The 18,608-nt window shown below is 35.9% G+C and overlaps 1 long non-coding RNA gene across 1 annotated transcript; it reads left to right on the forward strand.

Annotated features, from left to right (window-relative positions):
• The first annotated feature begins 2,391 nt into the window (after nt 1-2,391).
• LOC119067751 lies at nt 2,392-11,206 on the forward strand. Its single transcript, XR_005086018.1, has 3 exons — nt 2,392-2,495; nt 3,295-3,304; nt 11,196-11,206. It is a non-coding gene; the product is annotated as an uncharacterized LOC119067751 (long non-coding RNA).
• The last annotated feature ends 7,402 nt before the right edge of the window (nt 11,207-18,608 follow it).

Raw genomic sequence — 18,608 nt, forward strand, 5'->3', positions numbered from 1 at the left:
GTGTTCGTTCTTTCTTGCTCGGTGTATTTATAAAACCCAAACCATTTTTCGGCAAGCGAACAACATCCCAAACACTCGACTCAATCTATATTGTATTTTCATTACAGCGCGTATTTGAAATGAACAAGGATAACATGGTGTTATGGCATAAAGATAACACAAATAATATCCACTTTTACCCTAGAGTACCTTCGTATAACAGACTCAAATATTACATTACACATCATCCTACGTATACACATTTTTCTCTTCCACTCCTCCGTATTATAGGTAACCCATAGCACGCAAGCAAGTAAGCAAGTGTATGAACGAAGTAAATATGGGAAGGAAAATTTACCCGAAAAATATTTTCTTTTATATTATTTAACATATAAATCATTTCGGGGAAGCGGGAAGATATGAGTGTACATACCATAAAAGTATAACCATATTTCAATTCAAAATAAAGTATTTTTATATTTTTTAAACATTAATGGGATTTTTCAATTGATGGAAATACAGATTAGAAGAGGTGGGAGCCTTACATATTTTGTTGGAGCTCAGCTCATTCTTTTGTGTGTGTGTGTGTGGGGGGGGAAAAACACTCTAACACATATCCACACACACACACATACAGTTGACGAGAAGCGTTTATTTTAAGTGTCTAGTCTTCATTTAAGATGTAGGATAATAAGCTTTTCAAAATATTGCCTCAAGTATCGAGAATATTCAAATCCTCCCATGATGAAACGAGTAAAACTGGAATGACACTGCAACCTATCAAACAATAATGAAAGGAATTTTAAAGCCATCTTCGCATTTTGAAATTTCTGTTTTTTTGAAAGAAGAATCCTACTTATATGATTTGCACAAATCATACGTCAAAGTCTATGCATAACAAAAAATTAATTTCTGATAGCAACGCCCTCCAAGCATGAGTGTCCCTCTTAAGGCCCGTCATTGGGAAATGACAGGACAGTTTCCCGAAAATGTATGGAAAATTTTATCACAAAAATTCACCGAAAAAATTCAAAGAAACTCACCCATGATGCTTTCCATTGTATTTGGGCATAGTCTCGTTAGGTCGCCAAGGCATATTTGAACACTAAAACACTTTTTACTCGATGCAAAAACAAAGTTTTTTTTTGTTTTGTCGCGACAAAAACACAGAAAATATTTTGACACAACTGTGACACTCCGCTACAATAAGTACTAGAATGAATGTTTGCTGTGTTCACTTCGGCGATAAAATATTTTCATTCAAAAAAGTGTCGGACATATTATAAAAATCATGAAACAGTTGACAAAGGGTAGCGTATACATTTACTAATGCTCATCGACCATTTTTTAAAGCTTTACGAGAGCTCAGCGGACATTCTCTCAACGATGGGAGAGCATTTATTAAAAATTTAGCCTCTCGTAAGACTGCGCTGAGCGTAAATAAATGTTCGTTCCTCTTTAGTAAGCTAAGAAGACTTCGCGAAGTCTAATTATGCCACCTCTTTGAATAAAAATATCGGCTGAGTTCTAATAATTCTTCGCTGAGCTTTAACAAACCTCCGCTGAGCTCTAATAATTCTCCGCTAGGCTTCAGGAAGTGTCCGTTAGGCATAAGCAAGTTGCAGGAAGGCTTAATGGAGCGAATCGGACACTCAGCGGAGATCTGCCAAAGCTAAATGGAGTCTTATTAAATCATAGCAACAATTATTAGGTATCCGCTGATGCTTATTGAGTGTTCGCTTAGCTTCATTGCCTTACTACAACGTGCTAAGGTCTGACGGACTCATATGAAGCCTAGCGGAGAATTATTAGAACTCATTAGAGATTTGTCAAAGCTCAACGGAGATTTATTAGAGCTCAGCGGAGGTTTTTTAAAGCTCAGCGGAGAATTATTCGACCTCAGCCGATATTTTTGTTCGAAGAGGTGGCATAATTAGACTCAGCGGAATCTTGTTAGCTTACTAAAGAAGTGGGAGAGGTTACAATTTTAATAAATGTCTACCATCGTTGAAGTGTCGGACACTTTTTTGAATGAAAATATTTTACCGCTGAAGTGAACACAGCAAACATTCATTCTAGTCCTTATAATAGCGGAGTGTCACAGTTGAGTCGAAATATTTTCTGTGTTTTATCGCGACAAAACAAAAAACAAAATTTTGTTTTTGCATCGGGTAAAAAGTGTTTTAGTGTTTACCCTATAAATTCATTTCTTTTTAAAAAAAATTTTTGGGATGCAAAATCTTGTGAAAGATGCCTACAGGATGCAGCAAAGATGCAAAGGGATGCAAGCTGGGACAACAGGTATCCCAGTCGGTCTCATCGGGTTAAATATGCCTTGGGGACCTAAAGAGACGGTGCACGAATACAATGTCCTGTCATTTCCCAATGACGGGCCTTAATAGACTGAAATTGAACAGTGTATCATACAGCTGTTAAACACTGTTATAAACAATTTCATGCAAAATAGTACTCGATTTGACAGCTGTCGACTGTGATCACCCTTTTGCTTGAAGTGCGTTGCTGATATAATAAAACCAAATTTTTGGTCGATTTTGGCAGGTTTAACCGAAAAGTGATGTAATGTAAAGCAATCATCCATAAATCATTTTATCCGAAGACTTGTAATTTAGCCAATATAGTTTTGGTATATTTTGACTCCGTCGCTATTATCCGGTAGTAAATACTTCGAGCGAGGTACAACGACATATATGTGTACACTGCCGTATCCACGCCATTAGTCGTATAAATTTAAACGTCAAAAAGAGCTTTTTTCTCCTTCGTTACGATCTGTCAGTTTTTCTATTTTACGATTTAGTATGGAAATGAAAACTAAAATTGAGATATCTTTGCTGTCTCGGTGTGTTTGGGACTAAACCTAACTTGCCCGTTCCTCTTCTATATACTCATTGAAGAGTATAACCTGAAGTGAATCATAACTCGCCGATCCATTCATTCCTGAACCCAATACCACATTGGTCGTCTTAAGGAAGAAAGACGCACATGAGCTTAGAGGGTCTACGGATTATCTGTGCAAGAAAAGAAATTTCGTCCATTGATCCATCGTTCACTCAGAACAAAAAAAACCACGAAAGAAGGGCCATATTCTAGAGTACCTAGAGACACCGTTTCGTCCCGCTAGCTTCAAGAACTTCACAGTTCATTTCTATAATTCCCGCGAATTATAGAATGAAAACAGACACATTGGGGGAGCTCATCAGGGACGTCAACGTGTGGCAGTTCTTCAAACTACATGCGTTCTACGGTAAGGTGGATAACTGTCAATCAAAGGAAAACGCACGATTAGAAAAACACAAGATCAGTAAACGTAACAATAGTCACCAATCGTTTGCGAACATTTTACCCAACATTTTATTGAAAAACTGCAAAAATATAAAATATAACAAAGAATAAGGATGTGACCTTGACCTTCACTTAAGTGATTTTTCATATTTTTTTGTACCAAAATGTTTTAAAGTGTGTTTGGAATCGATTGACATTTACAAAATAATAAAATAGAAAAATTATTTTCACACAATCTGTCAATGCCAATCGATTCCAAACACACTTTAAAACATTTTGGTTCAAAAAAATATGAAAAACGACATACAACAGCAAAGATATCTCAATTTTAGTTTTCATTTCCATACTAAATCGCAAAATAGAAAAACTGACAGATCGTAACAAAGGAGAAAAAAGCTCTCTCTGACGTATAAATTTATACGACTTATGGCGTGGATTCCAATGGAATGTTCCACTTTTTGAATGGAATCTAAAAGAAGCTTAAAGCTCACATAAGCTTTCGAAAGCTCTTAAAAGCTAATGCGAAAAGACATGCGATGTTTTTGCTTAATACGGCAGTAACAGGAACGGTTATTTTAGCTCGTTCCTATGAAGAGTTGAAAAAAACGGTTATGATAGAAGGATAAGCTAAATGAGCTAAATATACTGAAATGAAACAAATTTCGAACGTTAACGACTGTAAAAATTAATCCAGCTGAATGATGTGCAGCCTCGACAAGAAATGGAAAAGTTTATTTTATTGCAAAACTTTGAAAAGTTTTCAACAATCGATAACGAACACACATTATATACGCCAACGGCTTAGTGTATCGTTCAACAAGAGTCTCGTTATTTTTATTATGTTTGCTAAGCCTAAATTTACTTTCAATGATGAACCAGCGAAAGCAATATAAAATGTTTCGTTGAAGTGCTTTTTCCAATCGGATATGAATTATCCGAGCAGCGCTTTTCAATAATAATAATAATAATAAAATTATGTACTCAATCGCGATTCAATATACACTACGCATACACTGCATCAGCAGCATGTACCATAATGCCGATCTCATTGAATATTTAAAAGATTATCTGTTATGTTTATTTTTCCGTCATTTCGTTGAGTGTAGAGGAATTTTTTCTATATTTCAATCCGTCCATTCTTCAAGTTTATATTTTTTTTTAGGGCTGTTCGAACGAAGTATCGGGGACATTATGTTTTCCTTTCACATTTGTAACATTAGGAATGTGGATCGTAAAGTTGGTAATACCAAATCATTACACAGGCTTTTAGGTAAGCTGTTTTTATAGGAAATCTACAGGAAATCTATTTTTTCGTTGACCAGTGAGCGCGCTGAGTTAATGAAATTTAATTTTTACAACTCTTGAGCTCTAGAACAAAGAAACAAATGAAAACAACGGAAAACAATGAGTTAAAATAGTCACTTTATAATGCTATTTGCACATCGTTCCAATAGTCACTTTATAATCCTTTACCTATTCGCACAATGTTCGATTAGCCAAAGTATTACAAAATGACTGTTCGAACGATGTGCGACCTCACTAACTGCCCATTACGGCAAATACCAAGTGCAGTCTAGACAACCGGCTTAACGTGACTTCCGCACCACACCTTGAGCAGGACATATTTTTAGAAAAAAAAATTTTGGGACTTTTTTTTCCAAAATTTCAAAAAAATTGTCAAAAATTTCCAAAAACTACGAACAGAATTTTTCCATAATTTCGAACTGTTTTTCCGGAGCTCAGCCTTATGTTTTAGCCGGCTCTCAATGATTTAATGTTTGATTATTGACGCTCTCATCTTTTTATTTATTTATTTATTTATTTAAACACCAACGGATTTGCACCTTACTGGCGTATTCAAAAAACGTACAATTTGTCAAATCTTAGCCGATCAATATGGGACACCACTTAACCAAACGAAAGCACAGCTTTCGAACCACTAATAAAGAAAAATGAATCAACTAAAACACAAAATCAAATGCAAATAGTCTCTAGGTCAAAAGTTAAAGAGAAAAGAACAAAAAAAACACAATCAAAAAGACTTAGGTATCGTACGAATTAGTTTCGGTCTACGCAAAATTAGCAATGTCAATACACTTCGCGTCAATTAGATTTTTCATTCGGCCAGGGTCATTGGTGACCCAACGTCCAGTGATTCCGTTTGATCTGCGTTCGGTATTGGTTCCGTTGTCATCGGCGATTTCGGTAACGGTTGATTGACATCCCTCGTAACATTTTGCTGACAATTACGCTTCAATAAAAAAGCCTCTTTTGTCACGAATTTCCTGTTCCCATGGTTCTTAAAGACATAATCACGAATTCTAATCGAATCCGGCCAATTGTCTAATGTTCTGACTACATAGTAAACGCTTGACGGAACGGAAATTCTAAATTGAAGAAACTTTATGTCTGCATCGGCTAGTCGTGCCGGCTTTAATAACGTCGCTCTGACATCCGACTCTTCAATACCGAGCTCTTTGGACAAATATTTCGTTAAGTACTCCGACGTCACTCTCTTGTCGTTATTGGATACTACGACACTTTTCCTGCTATGATCAGATGAAGCTACTAGGATGTGATTGCCAATGCTGCTGCAATGTTTTTTCCTAGTTTCACCGTTATATTCGGATACATTCGACGTCTCTTCCCTACGCCTTTTCGATGGATTCGGAGTGCTACAGTCTGGACTAATTGACGGGCGATGAATCGATGTTATGGTTGACGCCAATGTATCTGTTAACATTTTGAATCCGCACAGTAGATCATTCGACAACAATTTTGATAAATTGTCCACGACAGTTCGCATTTTGTCAATGGATGCTCCAATGGTTTTGCCGCTGATGTTGCATCCAGTGAGCATTTGGACAGTTAGTGATTGCATTCAATGCGGTGTTGTTGAGCGAGACGCACTTTGAATGGAATTTTCCTGCACATAATCCTTCGCATTTGATAAATTCTGCATTGGTAATGGGCTCGGTGCAAGTACAACAGTTAATCGACATCTCGAATTTTGAATCAATGTGTGTTGATTTTGAGGTTATGTACAAGTTGCGATACTTTCGATGAAAATTCCACGACGAGACGAATCAATTAACCAAATTCTCCAACAAATTGATGAACATTGACAGCTAACATATACTTTCCAAACGATCTGAGCTATTAAAAGATTACTTTATCCTCGTAATTAGTGAAAATTTGCGAGTCAACAACAAACACGAGCCAACAATGACAATGACAATCAATCTTTCAAATTAATCATGCTCGTCGTCTTCATTTAAAACCTGATAGTGTCAAGAAACAATCGAGAGTCAGTTAAAACACAAGGCTGATTCAGCAGTTGCCAAAACTGTTCGAAATGGTGGAAAAATTTGGTTTTTGGATGTTCGCAGTTTTTGGAAATTTTCGGCAATTTTTTGAAATTTTGGAAAAAATTTCCAAAACAAAATTCCAAAAATAGGACCTGCCTCGAAGTATGCAAATACTCTGTAGAAAGTTGGGTGTTTAATCGAAATATCGCCTAAATGTTGGTTAGACATATGCACACAAATTCATCATATTTGGGTTGCGTCATTCGAGCATTCAGTGTGTTCATCGTTGCAACCACCAAACACATTGCAACTATTCAACTTATGAAGCTTGAGTGAACTTTAGGATGTTACAAATACGAAATATACCATGTGGAATTTCCTGAAGTCATCTTTATACGAATGGTGTAGGAAAGGTGTTTCATTCGATCAAGCTAAATTAATCGTTACACGAATGGTGTTTGCCTTGATCTTGATGCCATTAAATTCATCTTATACAAATGGAATTGGAAAGGTGTTTGGCTTGATCCCATTGAAGTCATCCTAAATTAATTCGTATACTTCTTGCCTCAAATTTACCCGTGAATTGCTGTTGTTGAGTTCTTTTCGTATGGTTACGGAATCATGCCCGCACGTTAGTTAGCGGGCGTGACGCAAGTCCACTACCAAAAATGTTTTAACAAAATTTTTTTGAGGACGGCGGAGCATATTTACAGCAACTTTTTGACTTCTCCCCCTTAACTCCAACGACCCTCAAACTAGGATATCTGGAATCCATACGAGTTCAACGAGCTATCACACGTTACTGCAGCTTCAAAATTGGCCGAGATATTGAACTTCGAAATATTGATGTTTGTTTGAAAATAAGCAAAATTTCGTATTTTCAGATAACTCAAATTGCCTACGTTAGTTAGTTAGTTCCTATAAAAAAGGACGATTTCGTAACTTCTAAACGTTTCTTACGATTTTCCTGAAATTTTGGTTATAGGTCAATCTCGGGCCCTAGATCAAAATAAGATTTTAAAAAATGGGGGTATGCAAGCGTTTTTGGGAGCTAGGACTCCCGGAAGTTTCCATACAATGCCATATAACAGCGTGTGTTGTGTGTGTGTGTGAAAAGAAATAATTTTTTTTTCAGCTAGTAATTATGAATTATGATTGGTAAATGTTGGAAAAAGTGTTTTGATGGATTTGGGTTATTTTCGATATAATTGAGGTGTTCCGAGGTTGGTTCCTAAATTTTGGGATGAGAGATGATTCCTCTGGCACTTCTTAACTTCCATCGGATTTTTCGATAGATTTGGGTTATTTTCGATATAAGTGAGGTGTTCCGAGGTTGGTTCCTAAATTTTGGGATGACAGATGATTCCACTGGCACTTCCTAACTTCCATTGGATTTTTCGATGGATTTGGGTTATTTTCGATATAAGTGAGTTGTTCCGAGGTTGGTTCCTAAATTTTGGGATGAGAGATGATTCCTCTGGCACTACCTAGCTTCCATCTGATTTTTCGATGGATTTGGGTTATTTTCGATATAAGTGAGGTGTTCCGAGGTTGGTTCCTAAATTTTGGGATGACAGATGATTCCTCTGGCACTTCTTAACTTCCATCGGATTTTTCGATGGATTTGGGTTATTTTCGATATAAGTGAGGTGTTCCGAGGTTGGTTCCTAAATTTTGGGATGAGAGATGATTCCTCTGGCACTTCTTAACTTCCATCGGATTTTTCGATAGATTTGGGTTATTTTCGATATAAGTGAGGTGTTCCGAGGTTGGTTCCTAAATTTTGGGATGACAGATGATTCCTCTGGCACTTCCTAACTTTCATTGGATTTTTCGATGGATTTGGGTTATTTTCGATATAAGTGAGGTGTTCCGAGGTTGGTTCCTAAATTTTGGGATGACAGATGATTCCTCTGGCACTTCCTAACTTCCATCGGATTTTTCGATGGATTGGGGTTATTTTCGATGTAAGTGAGGTGTTCCGAGGTTGGTTCCTAAATTTTGGGATGACAGATGATTTCTCTGGCATTTCCTAACTTCCATCGTATTTTTCGATGGATTTGGGTTATTTTCGATGTAAGTGAGGTGTTCCGAGGTTGGTTACTAAATTTTGGGATGAGAGATGATTCCTCTGGCACTTCCTAACTTGCATCGGATTTTTCGATGAATTTGGGATATTTTTTTTTTGTTGGATTTCAGCTGTTGTCGACATGAGTTGCTTACAAAACTAGTTACCCTTACACCTAAACTTCCAAAAGAACTGATATCCGCCAAAAAACCCTAAAGGGTAAAAGTGTGACGCAGGTCCTTGTTTCTACTTACAAAATAACTGATATCGCTGAGGGTGACGCATTTTTCGCCTCAACGCAAAAGTGTTATCAACAAAAAATTGAACCAAAAAATTTAAGATAGAAAATTTTAGAAAAAAATTGCGTCACAAGTGGCAGATGTTGAGGAAAATAGTTCAAATAGAGAAAATAATGTCCTGAATCATCTGCCACTTGTGACGCAATTTTTTTCTAAAATTTTCTATCTTAAATTTTTTGGTTCAATTTTTTGTTGATAACACTTTTGCGTTGAGGCGAAAAATGCGTCACCCTCAGCGATATCAGTTATTTTGTAAGTAGAAACAAGGACTTGCGTCACACTTTTACCCTTTAGGGTTTTTTGGCGGATAACTTGTTACTCGGCTACGTTTACATGCAGTTAACATTTCGCTACGACTTTTCTTTTAAAACATTCGTATAGCGCCCAAATACAACGTACGAGTCGCATGCCACCTGCCTAGCAAATTTAAATGTAATATTGACGCCAGTGTATAAAAATGTTCATGGTTAGTAAATGTATATACACGTTGCGTGGCTGTATGATATGATGGGAACAGAGCAAAGCAAATCATGTGAAACGATATTATAAAGATAGATTCCTCCCATCTTTTTCAGGGAAAGACATTGCGACTTTTGCTTATTACGTTTGGGACTTTGGGTATTGATCAGACGTTACACAAAACCATTTTCATATATAACAAGCATACGAAAATTTTACCTTTTCCCTACTTCTATTCTTTCTTCCTTTTACTTTTTTCAACCCAAGGATTTTCTGCTTATGTTCTCAATGTCTTGCGTTTTCGTTGCATGAAGTAATTTTCCTCAACTATTCTTTTTACGTTTATGTTCAGGGTATAAAAAGTTTTTTTTTTTGTGTAGGTTGTCTATGGCTACACATAAAAAATCTCGAATGCGTTTACAGGGTATCCGAGAAAAATTGAACATTGGCACCACTTCATCGCATGAATGTTTGTTTTTAAGCATCAGATTTAAACGGTTTTGTTGAAGTAAAGCTGTCGCTTACGTTTTAATTTTCCGGCGCTACGGCCACTTGCGGGTCTTCGCCTGGTTTCTCATTCCCAATGCCCGAAGATCTTATTCGACGCCATCTATCCATCGCATTTTAGGGCATCCTACTCCTCCTGTAAAGACGCAGCTGTCAGAACAATATTTTTATACAAATGCAAGCTGAGGAGCCTGTCGTTTCTCTAAATGAAATCTAATGACTCATCTAATAACAAGGGAATTTGCCTTTAGGGCAGAGGGGTTACACTAAAATTCACTTGAAAGTGACACAGAAGGCAATGCTCGGAACAGGTCGGGTCTAACCTGAATAGAAAAAAAACATGATTCAGATCAGGGTTCAGGTCCAGGTTAAACCTGAACACAAAATTTATCATTTCATGTTCGGTGATTTTAGGTCAGGTGCAGGTTAACATGAAACTCACAGAGCAAGTTTTCAGATTAACCTGATCGGAGCCTGTATCTACGAGACCTGAAATCAGATTCCGGTTGAATTTGAAACTGTAAAATGCAGGGTCAAATCATAATCAGGCTGAGGTAAACCTGAACTCAATCAATTTTTATTCGAATCTCTGAACATACCACGCAATTATCCAGAAGTTTTAGAACAAAATTTCTTACTATAATTCATAAATGGGCAAATTGAGATTTTGGTAGTTGTGTGGGTGTACCCATTGTATAAATTCAGAATTTTGTCTAACATTTTGTTTTGCTTGATACTTTTCAACCCATTCTACCAACATACATACAGTGTATGTCTATATCGACATCCCCATGTACATTTCTTTTTTTGTTTAAGGATTATATCTAGCACATAAGTTTGTATATATATGATCTTAAAGTATTTTTTGAAATGCTTTTTACGGAGATGAGAATATAAATTTTGAAGTTAGTTTTACGTTAGTGAAAGGCCGTGACGCAAGTCCGTTCACACTGAAAAATTTGACAAAAAAAATGTTTCCGTAGGACTGAGGAACATATATACACAACTTTTTTGACTTTTCCCCCTCCGCTCCTACTACCCCCACTTATTTTATTCGTAATCTAGACGTCCATACGAGTTCAACGAGCTATCACACGCCTCATAGGGATAAGATTTGGCCGAAATATTAAATTTCAAAACTTGAAAATTTGTATGAAATTTGTCACTTTGTCCCTTTGTTACAACGGTTACAACGAAACTTTTGAATTTACCGGTGGATTTGGCAGAAATTTTCAGGGTATGTCAAGGACGTAATTCTAAGAAACTAATTTGAAGGAATTTTCATAAAAGCTTATAATTTCGGAGCTATGAGTGTTTTAAGCTATTGAACTTTTGGACCCATAACTCAGAAAATGTGGCAGATATAAAGTTTGTTTAAAAGACAAAATTATAGAGTTTCACATTCTAGGCGACACGTGTTTGATGGTTTTCTCCAAGAATCGATCATTTGGTAGCTATGAACGTTTTAAGTGCGAGCTATGTCAGCCATAACTCAGAAAATATGGCAGATATAAAGTTCGTTTCAAAGACAAAGTTTTAGAGTTTTAGATTATAGTCGATGCGTGTTTCATGGTTTCCCTAAAAAGTTGCTTATCTTGGATCTATGAGCGTTTTAAGTGCGTTAATTTTTTTAATTTCGACAAATTTTCTATTTTCGTCAAATTTTCGATTTTAGTCAAATTTTCGATTTTCGTCAAATTTTTGAATTTACAGTTTGTTCACAAATGAAGTGCACAGTTTTTAGTATTTCGAGACATTTCAAAATTGCAATCTGTCAGATAGTAAAGGATGCGTTTAATTACCCGGGGCATTAAAAAATTTGAAATTTGAATGATTTTTTCCACAGCTACATATTTTTGCATGTTAAGTTTCTTACATTTTTTGCAGATAGCATTTTAATAGTAGGAAACTTAGATTTCGTAGGAAGAATTCGCGGACGGAAAAATGTAAATTTATTTTGAGTCTGAGTATTGTTCTACATCTATGATTTCTCTTAGATCGTGTTTCTATTCAAACAAATCGATGGTCTTTGAATACTCAAATCTGTAGAAAGACCGTCTGCTTCATACATTTAGCAAATTTTTTACAAGAAGTTTTATCAGCACTTGAAGTGACGATATTGGAAACACGAATAAGCATCAGGGAAAAAAATTAGTCAACAATTATTTTCTACAAATATATAAATATTTGACACAAATATGTAAATATTTGTAACAAATAAATTCGCAATTTATTTGTGACAAATACAGTGAACGACATCTCAAATGTCTCACTGTCAAATTTTTCTGAGAATTTTATTGTGTCATTGCAAATTCACAATGACATTCTCTGAAAAAAATGACAGTGAGACATTTGAGATGTCGTTCACTGTATATAAAATATAAAATAATTTTAAATTATTTGTTATAAATATTTTAAATATTTGTGACAAATAAATTCCAAATTTATTGTGACAAATATTTAAATTATTTGTGACACATATTTTATAAATTTGCAACAAATATTTAAATTATTTATTAGAAATAAATTCAAAATTATTTGTCATAAATATTTAAAAAAAAATTGACAAATAATTTAAAATATTTGTCACAAATAATATTTGAAATATTTGTGACAAATATTTAAATATTCGAACCAAATTTTCAACATTAAATTTGCTTCGAATAATTGAATTTTTTTCCGTGATGATTTTTTGCTGCTAATTGAAGTTGAACAGTTAGCCGCTGTACAACACCATCGATTTCTTTGAATAAAGACACGATCTAAGAGAAATTATAGATGTAGAACAATACTCAGACTAAAAATAAATTTACATTTTTCCGTTCGCAAATTCTTCTGACGAAATCTAAGTTTCCTACTATTAAAATGATATTTGCAAAAAATGTAAGAAACTTAACATGCAAAAATCTGTAGCTGTGGAAAAAACCATTCAAATTTCAAATCTGTTAATGCGCCGGTTAATTAAACGCATCCTTTACTATCTGACAGATTGAAATTTTGAAATGTCTCGAAATACTAAAAACTGTGCATTTCATTTTTGAACAAACTGTAGTAAAATTTTCGATTTTCGTCAAATGAAAGCTGGAAGGTTGAGATGAAAGAGAAAGTTATACAGTTTTGTAAGAAGAATATTTCGTTCAAACTGCACTGTATGATTGTCTATTATCTGCGATCACGTACAAAAGAACTGATATCGGTGTAAGTGACGCTTACAGATTCGACACGCAAAAATATATGCGTCACAAATGGCAGCTGATGAGGAAATCACGCGAAATTTTGATCAACAAAAATTTTACCCGAAAAATGTTAGAAAAAAAATTCTAACAAAAAAAAAAATTGCGTCAACGAGTTGATTCGGCTTTCTTCCGTTTTAATTCCATTCTTTAAAGCAATATATTTCACAAAAAATTTCCTTACTCACCATCTACCACTTGTTGACGCAATTTTTTTTTGTTATAATTTTCTTTCTAAAATTTTTCGGGTAAAATTTTTGTTGATCAAACTTTCGCGTGCTTTCCTCATCAGCTGCCATTTGTGACGCATATCTTTTTGCGTGTCGAATCTGTAAGCGTCACCTACACCGATATCAGTTCTTTTGTAAGTGGATAACAGGACTTGCGTCACACCTCCACTGTAAGTGGTTTTGGGCGATAATATCTACTTAAATAAAACAAAAAACTCCATTGAAAAAGGTTTACTTTCAACGCGATGGAACCTGAAAGAATATATTGTTATAAGGGGCTAAAGATTGTTTATATGAATACGATCTCGTTAAATATTCCATTTTGTCTATACTTACCTCAAAATGTACGACAAAAAATAAATAAATTGCGTAATACCATAAAACAACAACAAAGACACACTTCGGACACAAACCTAAAAATAATGAACCAAATCCTTCAGTCGACCCACTCAGTTGTACACGCCTTAAAAATATTCAAGAACGCCAATCTGAAACTATGATGACGACAATGATGACACGTTGTCGCACTTTTATTCTTCCTTTAATAAGAATACACACTTATATGATACCTAGATGGCGTTGGATTGACGTCACCTATACTAAAGTATATAGACACTCAGCGGATCAGAGAAAATACGGATCCCGACCTTCAGGTGAATTAATTTTTGTAATGTTGCCATCATCATATTTTCTTGTAACTTATGCTGTTGCATCCAAGGTAAATATACATACTGAAGGTAACACAAATCCTCAGGGAATAGCAAGAAATGCGGACCCCAAGTTCCGGGTGAATATAAGATTTGTTATGTTGCATCCGTGACGTTTGGCGCGAAAATGTTGTTGGAAGTATGTTGTATAGTATACGGTGTTTAAGTAGAGCGAGATGGTAAATCAACTCGCGGTCTGCTGTTATCGATAATACAAAAGAATCTGACAGCAGACCCCGAGATAGAACAATAGGCTGTCGTTTCGCAATCTCTCTCACTTAAACACTCTATTGAGTTTTGGCATGTGTTGCAACCTAACAAAGTAAATTTGACTTGTGTCCAACATTATAAAAACTATATTTACCCGAAAGTAGGCATCCGTGCGTAACCAAGGCTGTATACTTTGGGGAGGTCACGCAGATGCAGATACGCGGGTTACACACCACGTTTCATACAAAAAATTCACCACGCCATACAAATTCAATAAATTAAGATTGGCTCACCTAGTTTGTGTATATTACGTAGGTGGAAGCACGGGGTTTCAGGGGGTTTCGAACATTTAGTTTTTTCATGTTGCAGATATTGCAGTGTCAAATTCTGTCCAAGATGTGACATATTTGCAAGGTATTGGCCTTTTTCACAAAGTATAATCAGCGTAACCTTCGTAAAAAGAATCTTGAATCTGACAAGAGCACGTGTGCCAACGTGTAAAAAACAAATGTTCAAAACCCCCTGCTGAACCGTGGCGATCCTCTTGTCAAACGGACAGTACATAAACAAATTCCATCATTTATTTTGGTGAATTTGTTTGTATGGAAAAGGTGTGTCCCCGCGTATCTAATAAAATGGCGATCTGCGTGACTTCTCCAAAGTATACAGCCTTGTGCGTAACTGCGCATTCGCACCAGCTTCAGTGTTTGTATACTTTGATCTATGCAGCTTATCATTGGGCTGTTCATAATTATGTAACGCTAAACGTTGCAACAGTCATTTTAAAGAGTCGTAGGTCAAGGGACATGCCTAAATACAAAAATTCCACCGACCAGAGGTTAGTGTGTATTAAAATCTCGGTTCAGCTTAAGAATTTAAATGAGAAGCCTACACGATAGGAACCAATAAAGATGCTCTTATGTCATTCACTCTGCATCTATTACAAAAGTTAAGTTGTACCCAAGTATAACAGCTGCAGTACACTCAGTAAATTTCACGCAGCACTGGTTTATTCACTAACACGCACGTGAGTGAATAAACAGAGATAAACAATAGAATGAACATCGGCTGATAAAAGACTATAGATGTTCGCGCTCTAGTGAAATTTACCAAGTGTACATACCATGAAAAAAAATCTTAGATAAAGACAAAGCCTAATTGCAGCTGAATCGACTGAATGTTGAAAATTCATTTTTGTAGAAGAAATTGAAAAGCATTTTCCCATAATACTCTTTGATTGGAACTGTGATCGAATACATATTTTACTGGCGGCTGCAATTCTATCTGTCTGGTCTAATTTTCAAAGGCATTGAATCGTTTTCTTGCAAATCTAAAAATTCTTCTAACCCAATTGCTTCCTCAAGAGCTGCGATTTTTATGTTCAAATTGCAGAAAAAATGAATGGAAAACGAAGAAATATTTAAAGAACATTTCACTAAAAATGCTTACAAATGAGTACAGTTTACGGAGTCATTATGGTTGCGTTCTGCCTCTCGACATTATCTGCACATTTTTGTTGTTAGAAATATTCAAATGATTTTTCTTTTGTCATTCGTCAGTCGTCCTAACCCATCCAAACTCTTTTAAGAGTGATATCGCCAAAACATCGAACAAAATCAGACATTTTGGGACAAGGTGTCACGGATTTTATTGAGTTATAGCTCATTCGATTCGTTGAACTGATGCGAGTAAAACGTACTACTACGTTTGGTGAAATTTATTTTGTTGTCGACGATCGAGGTAGTGAAGTCTGCCAAAAGGAGCCCAAAATCGTTTTTTTGCAATTACTCGAGTAAAAACTATTTCGGGAAAAAACTATTTTAGCTACGTTTGAAGGTCTTGAAGAGACGCAAAATTTGAGTATACTTACCACCAGGTCCATGTTCACCTGACGGTGATATTAATGACTTTAGATGAAAAACTAGGTGATTTTCCGAAGTGCCTGAGCGGCTGCAGTGACACAAGTCCGAGACATGGTACGTATGGTGAGAGAGCCTAGCCTCTGTAGTACCATAACATGCAAAAATATCCTTGGATAAATTTCACTGCAAAGGGTTGGAGCGACTTTAGCGGAAGTCCACCCAAAGTCGACAAAATTTTATCCCTTTCTTTCGTTTGTTTTTCGCTTTTTTGTGGTTTTTTGTGCGGCTATTCATTATTTATTGCTGACTCTTGAGCAGAGTTGGATCGGTTATCCGAAAAACCGAAAATTTCGGTTCAGATTAAACCGAACCGAGAATTTCGGTTCGGATTGAACCGAACCGAGAATTTCGGTTCGGATTGAACCGAACCGAAAACTTTGGTTTTGTCGAAAAACAATATGAAATGAAGGCAGACTCGTCAAAATTGATTGATTTCATTATGAACTAACCAAAAAGAAGTAAATGGAGCAATTGCATGATACTTTTATTGAGAATTGAAAATCTCATAAGTTCTTGTCAAATTCGTTTTCTCACAAAAATCGCATGCAATTGCTCCATTTACTTCTTTTTGTTTAGTTCATAATGAAATCAATCAATTTTGACAAGTCTGCCTTCATTTCATATTGTTTTACGACAAAACCAAAGTATTCGGTTCGGTTCTATCCGAACCGAAATTTTCGGTTTTTCGGATAACCGATCCAACTCTGCTCTTGAGTGAGATCAACTAAAATTAAGAATTTTTCGATGTATTCACGTGGTTCTTATACTCTTGGAACCCAAATTTCGATCTATTTGGACTATTTTCTATATAAGAGTGGGATATGAAGCATTTTTGGACTTTTTTTTGTGATATTTTCAATATTTATTTGTGTCACTGCAGCCGCTCAGGTACTTCGAAAAATCACCTAGTTTTTCGTCTAAGGTCATTAATATCACCAACAGGTCAACATGGACCTGGTGGTGTATATACTCAAAATGTGCGTATCTTCAAGGCCTACAAGTCTAGCTAAAACATAGCTAACGCCGACCCGTACGAAACACCTATTCGTATCAAAAGCCTTTAATGTGAAACTCTTCATTTCTCTTACTTCATTTTCTTCTCTGCTGAAAAACTATTCTCCCTTTAAAATCACTTACATTATCCACTCTTTGCCTTGTTATCATATACAACTAAATTGCCGGAGGCAATATAGACAGCCCCGTACGAAGACAAATTTCATAAATTCCTATTTAAACAGCTATATACCGCTATATTTACCTATATTTCACTGTAAATAAACATTTCACAGAGGAATATGCTATTATATAGCTCTATATGCCTGTATATAGCTCAATATAGCTGTATATAGGTATATATAGATGTCCGTATATGGAATCCCTGAAACCCCACACACATAACAAATTATTTCCATGTTAACAGAAACTCTCTAAGTACCATTTTTCCCAAGATATTTCTATTTTACTAAAATCCAATATGGCCGCCGGCAGCCATTTTGTTAGGAGACCGGAAATAGTACCGACGCTTTACATTCGTTAATACCTTTCAAACAAAAAAAAATTCATGAAATTCGGTCAAAATTTACTCGAGATATTGTCAAAATACACCACGTTCACTGTACTTCCGAGTAGCCAGATAAGAGCTCACTCCAAGAGACCTAGCTCACGCTCCGGAGAACATAATTTCATAAACTTTTTTTTCCCTGATTGGTACGGTCAATACCTATCTAATAAAGCTAAAACGAACGAAATATGTTCAAATTTGGCCGACCTACAAGCAAAAACTGCTTGCCGCCCTGTGCCTGTTCCACACCAAGGGGCCTAACTCACGAGTCGGTCATCCGATTTCCATAAACTTTTTTTTTGTCGATCGGTATTGTAAATACCTTTTATTTGACGTATCATTTACAAGTTTAACGTTTAAATGTCCGGAGATATCTTCGAAAAACCGTAAAGCACTTATTGGGCCACAGCTCGGGAGGGGTCGATCCAAAATTACTCATCTTCGAACTTAGCCTGTCTTTTGACATTACCAAACGGGAAAAAAAAGAATTTTCAAAATCGGATGCGTTTTACTCAAGTTATCGTGCAGACAGACAGACGGACAGACGGACATTTTTTTTTCACGGATTTGGCATCTCTAGACAACCACAATAGGTTTCCCCTTACTCAGGGAGTCCAATTCGACGTGTTACAAACGTATGCGTAAACCTATAAGACCCCAGTACTTCGTACGGGTCTAAAAAGTTTTTTCCCAAAATGGTTTACTCGACTTATCGCGAGAAAACGATTTTGGGACCATTTTGGCAGACCCTTACTGCATGACCTCGAGCGTCAACAACAAAATAAAGTTCACCAACCGTAGTACTACGTATTACTCGCAAAAGTT

The sequence above is a fragment of the Bradysia coprophila genome (genome assembly GCF_014529535.1).
Source record: "Bradysia coprophila strain Holo2 chromosome X unlocalized genomic scaffold, BU_Bcop_v1 contig_128, whole genome shotgun sequence".
Taxonomy (NCBI): domain Eukaryota; kingdom Metazoa; phylum Arthropoda; class Insecta; order Diptera; family Sciaridae; genus Bradysia; species Bradysia coprophila.